The following is a 5,856-nucleotide window of genomic DNA, read 5'->3' on the forward strand; positions in this document are numbered from 1 at the left end:
TATTACATACGGATTATAATCCGTAGGTAATTTGAGATCTATCTATCGATTTACCTACCGATATTTTTCAGCAGGTAATATTTTACTTACCTATGCTTTTTTCCGTATGTATCTATGTAATATTTTGGGGTTCTAGATCCATATGTAAGATCCGTACATAACTTTGGCGCGTTTAAGCGAGAAAGTGTTTCGAAGGATATTTCTGTATGTAATAATATTTATATCAGCAGGTAAATATTTTATTTTTTACCTGCTGATATTACCTACTGATCAACATAAATGAAATTTAAAATGATAAATCAATATTAATTAACATTTTTTCTATCTGCACATAGACTTCGTAACCCTAAGTTCCTTTCTTCGACCATTTTTCCCGAAATGTTTTGCGAGCCTTGAGCTGAAGATCGTGTGGCCGAAGCTGAGGATTTTTCGCGCCCCTTCAAATATTTCACACACAGGTCGAACTCGCACAAGCTTAAATCGAAAGTCTTCATTGCTAATCACTGAAGTTTGCTCGCGCATCCCAAACCCGTGTGCCCTGAATCAAGGATTTCTCGCTCGCCATCAATGATTTGTTGTTTGCCTCATACATTTCTCGCGTAATGGAAGTCATCGATTAAATTGGAGCTGAATCGAAGAAGAGGATCTCGGTTCTTTATCGCGATTGAACTTGGGTGAGAGAGGTCATTGATTATTGTGTTTTAAAGTTTATTTTTCTGTTAAACTTTTATCTTTGATTGGTTGAAGGGAATCGCATGCCCTAGCCCCAAGTCGTGCTTGAATTTGGAGTCCAAGTCAAAGCTTTGTTCATCAGAAGTGAACCCAGTGAGGATAGTGATAAGTTGTTGTGTTTTAAAGTTGATGTGAACAATCGAGTTTTTGTGAGAAAAGTAATCTTGTTGAAAAATTGTATTTACTAAAAATTTAACTTTTTCATTATCTTGCAGAGAAGAAATAATTTTAACCAAGGAGAAGGAGGGTGAGTGGAAGATCACTAAAGGCTCAAAGAGAAGATAGCATTAAAATAACAATATGTGGTAAAGATAGTCTTGTAATCGATGTAGCCAATCACATAGTGGCATAAGGCTTTTGTTGCTCTATTTTGTTTACTGTACTGTTCTAATCATGGTAAACAGAATTATTTGAAGAATCTTTTGTCTTGGTTTAGGTTACTGTAGAGAGGCTTGCAACATTATTCAGCAGTTGTGGACAAGTAAGTTATGAGCCTTGTTCATAGCTTGATTAGTCTTTGTTTTTAGTTTATAATTAGATTAAAATATTACATTGCAGAATTTAAACTTTCTTTGAAGTTCTTGTTGTGATTGTCATTTGTCCCCATTATCTTTTCTATGATAATCACATAGCTTTATTATCATTTATAGTAAACTCTGTGCCTAGGTTGCTAGAATTACCATTCCCTACCATTATGCAATATTCTGAGCATAACCAACACATCCTTGTTCTGCTAATTTCTTTCTGGAAATTTTAGTTGTCTACTTTTCACCTAATTGGTTGCATTATACCTCTTTGTAGGACATGAAACTTGTTGGTTGAATAAACTTTTCACTCCATTTTATACATGATTTTTGCTGTCATTTTTTTTCCAGTCAGCTATTCAAAACACTTATTTCCCTTTCTCTTATTTCAATTTACGGTTACACTGATTCTTGAGTACAATTATCTTGGTTAGTTTTGAGGCTTTGGTTGTTGTTATTGCTATATTTTTTCTATTTAAACACATTAAATTAGTTTGGACTTGATATAAAAGACCACCAAATTGGTATGAAGTTTTTATCTTTTAAAAAATGTCACTGGCTTGTTTTGGAAATATTTCATCAAGCAAATTGTTATATAGAAATATATTTTTTTTGGAGAAATAATCTTTTATTAATGTTACATATATATAGTTACTGAAAATATGAAATCCTTAACAAAAATGAAGTTGTTAATCTGTTTATCTGAAGGAATCTTAATTTAATCACTTTCATTGACCTTCTAAGTGTGACCATGATTCCTTTTGAGTTTGTGTTCATATATTTATCTTTAGTCAAATAAAGAATTATAGCACACAGATTTCAGTGTTATTGAATTAGGTAGAGGTGGGGTGGAGAAAGCATTAGTCGTTGATGAAGTCTAATGGTTTTGTTGATCCATGGCAGAGTACTTATCCATGTCTCCCTCCTTTGAAGAGTGACCCATTATATTTTATTGCCCTATTCTTTGCATTATCCATCTCTTGAAATTGATGCATTTTCTGGGAATCCTCTGCTTCTCCAGTAGGCCAAAATAGTTTTTAGCTGTCCTAATATGTTTTCTAGAACCTATTTAACCTCTGCTGAGTTTTTTTCTTCTTGACCCAGGCACATTTCATGCTAACCATGATAGATTATGTTTGACCCCACCCCTGGTTGTTAACCAGACACATTTCACCATCCAATTGGTTAGAAAGCTTCAAAGTGTTACTCACCTCTGGACTTAATTAGTAGTGTTTAGTAAGTTTATCAGAATAATTATAATTTTCGCCCATCTAGGATATGTATAGATGGATATTGGAGTTAAAACTATTAATTCATTAATTCATTATTCTCTAATGTTTGGATTATGGTAGTTTTAACTTAGATAAAATATTGTGTTTGTAAGGTTTGGAATGTGTGTTATTTCTGAGTTATGTTACTTGTGTGTTAGTACTATAATTCCTCTACATAATGTGTTGATACAATATTAGTTTGAACTGTATCAGAAAATATATCTAGGATAAATAGTAGGACAGACAAACCAAAACGATATTTTTTAAAAAGGGCAGTTACCTTCGGATATATCGGTAGGTAAATTACCTACGGATATATCGGTAGGTAATTACCTACGGCATTACCTACAGATTTATCGGTAGGTAATTACCTACGGATTTACATTTTTGTAGGTAAGCATTAATTACGCCTATATTACCTACAGATTTTTGCCGGTAGGTAATCCGTAGGTAAATCTGTTTTATCTACGGATTTTAGCCTTTATCTACGGATTTGGGTGGTAGGTAATACCATTTTTTCTTGTAGTGTTATCTTTTCCGATTTTATTAAGTAATACCTAAAATATCTAAAATGATAATAATAAAATAACAATAAAAGATGAAAATAAAAAAAAAAAACATTATCATGTGAATTATCAACCAATTTGGGAAAAGAAGCTGAGATAATTGGATTTCTTACCATTTGGAGAAGCCATGAACCAGTTTAGACTAGCTAGGACAATTTTTGCCTTAGTTTGACTTGTATTAGGAACTTTAATGACATGTAATAACCTGTATTTTCCAATTTTTAGGTTCTTTAGTCAGTTAGACATATACACAGTTAGATTTCCATGTTTTAAAGAAGAAAGAACTTCACTTTTACATTTCAAAATTTTAGTTTTTAGCTGCATTGAACTTTCCTCTAAAGATCAAAGTCTACCTTGACAACAAAGTAAGTTGGGTGGTTTGGTTCTTCAAAAATTTCTTGTCTTATTGAAGCACATGATTGCTTTAGACTACAAAGTTAGCTAGGCAACCAAGTTCTTCAGTAATTGTGTAATTCAATTCAAGTTTTCTAGTTTAATTATGTTTCTATACTTTATCTTTGATTCACATTTAATTTTTGCACTTAAAATTCTATTGTCTACTCAAACTTTCATTTTAAGACAATGTTACATAATTATTCTTCTCACCTAAATCAAAATTCAAAATTTTAATTCTTGAACTTTTGATTTTCATCATTATACCTTACTAAATAAGTTATGGAATCATGCTAAAGTTACTGAATCCAATGTAGTCATCAATACTCCAAGCAACTAAAAAATGAGCCCTGAAAATTAAGAATAAAATTTAAAGGAACAAAAGTCAAAGATTGAAATTATGGTTTGGTAGACAGAATAGCCAATTTGTTGTCAAGGAACTCAACCACTGATTTTCAATTTTCTACTCTATTTTCCATCACATTTGCTTCAATTATTATTTGCATGCTTATAAACATGTTCCAAACCTTGGATTTTATTTGAAATGCATATTTTTTGATTTTGACAGGTTGGTAGTTAGTTTAGTTATTTAAATTTTATAGGTTGGGTTAGAATTACGATTTTCAATTCTAGCATCGTTTCTGTTAAATTATTTGTTTCATTAGTTAATTAGGATGATAATAAACTTGTTTTGCATATTAGAAAAACTAAAACACATTTTTTGTTATATGTATTATTATGCTGCTATAAAGCTTGCTCCCAACTTTATATTGAACTGTGATTTTGTGAGTTCCATGTGATTTAATATTTTTACATGTTTCTCATGCATAATCTTAGTGATTCTAATATGTTCTAATCATCTACATTGTATAAAATAGAATATGCATATCACAAACCACGCATTGCACTTATTGTCAATCTGTCATCTTAGTTCATTGTCAAATCTATTAAACTTGTTTTAAAATCTGATTTTTATGATTTTTTTAGTTGTTTAACAGTGTTGCATTCATATCATACATGATTTTAGTGGTTTAAATGTGTCTCATTCACTTGCGTTGTATATCAATCATCTTTGCATCTCATATAACATAAACACCTACGTTATCACGCTGATTGATATTGCACTTGTTGTCAAGTGCTGATTTTTTTCAATCATTACCATTACATAATTCGCTATTTTAGTTCATTATTAATGCCTTGTAAATTTTTAGTTTGCACTTAGACATTTTCACAAACACTTTTCATTTTCATTGTTCTACATTGGTTTAATTACTTTTAAAGTGCAAAACATGTTTAATTATGTTTGTTTACACATTTCATCTAATCATACATGATTTCCATTTATTAGAATTCATTTTAGGAGGTAAAACCATATATTTCATATTCATAGACTGCATTTTGTCTAGTTTTGAGTGCAGTTGTAAATGTAGTTTCATGCATCATTTTATTAACATTTTAGTAACATTTTAGCTTAGTTTAGAGTATTATTTTAGTATTCTCCATTGTTAAATACACAAATCAGATTTCACATGTTTAAATCACCCATCAATTTATCATTTCCTTAAATTGAAACTTCGATTATAAATTACTATATCAAAGGAAAAAATTGGAACTTTTATTGAATTCTTAGGCGATAAAGGTTTTAACAAGATTATATAGGTGAGTTTTATTTAAACAATGAACATGTTTCCAAGATTCATTTCTTAAATATGATAGAAAACATAGTTTTTTACTAGCGACTCATAGATAAAGTAGAAAAATGTATTTTATCGTAAGTGATAATCTTACATATCCTTTATTATGTGAAAAACATTTGATTTAGATTTAATAATAAAAAAAAGTCACTCATATTTGAATGTTGTTGTAATGAATAAGACTAGATCAACATTTGAGGGTTCAACTACTAGATAGGAAAAAAAGTTTTATTTAAAGCTTTTTGGGTAGATTTATAAGAAAATGTGTACATAATTTATTTTAGTTGATCTTTTAAGATTAAATTTATTTGATATTACCTATGTTAAATTATACATTCAATGATTTCTCTTTTTATATAATGGTTGTGAAATGTTTAATCATAACTCATTGATCATTATGTAGTTCATCAAATAATAAAATGAGTTTTGATAAATTATATGAAAATTAATATTGAATATAAATTTTATGGAAATTGTGCACTTATGAAATGTTGAATTAGTCAGTGTAAATACAAATTATATAAGAAAAATTACTTTCTTAAGAAAGATACTAAAACGAAAGCTAAAGTTACAAAACCTAAAATATAGGCATATGAGACTAGTAGTTAGAATCGTATGAATCACATGATGTGTATCGCGATATGGTTAAAAAATTTTGTTCCACGATACATATCGG

Source organism: Vigna unguiculata, chromosome 3, assembly GCF_037176805.1.
Source record: "Vigna unguiculata cultivar grain cowpea cultivar isolate G323 ecotype 2 chromosome 3, ASM3717680v1, whole genome shotgun sequence".
Taxonomy (NCBI): Eukaryota; Viridiplantae; Streptophyta; class Magnoliopsida; order Fabales; family Fabaceae; genus Vigna; species Vigna unguiculata.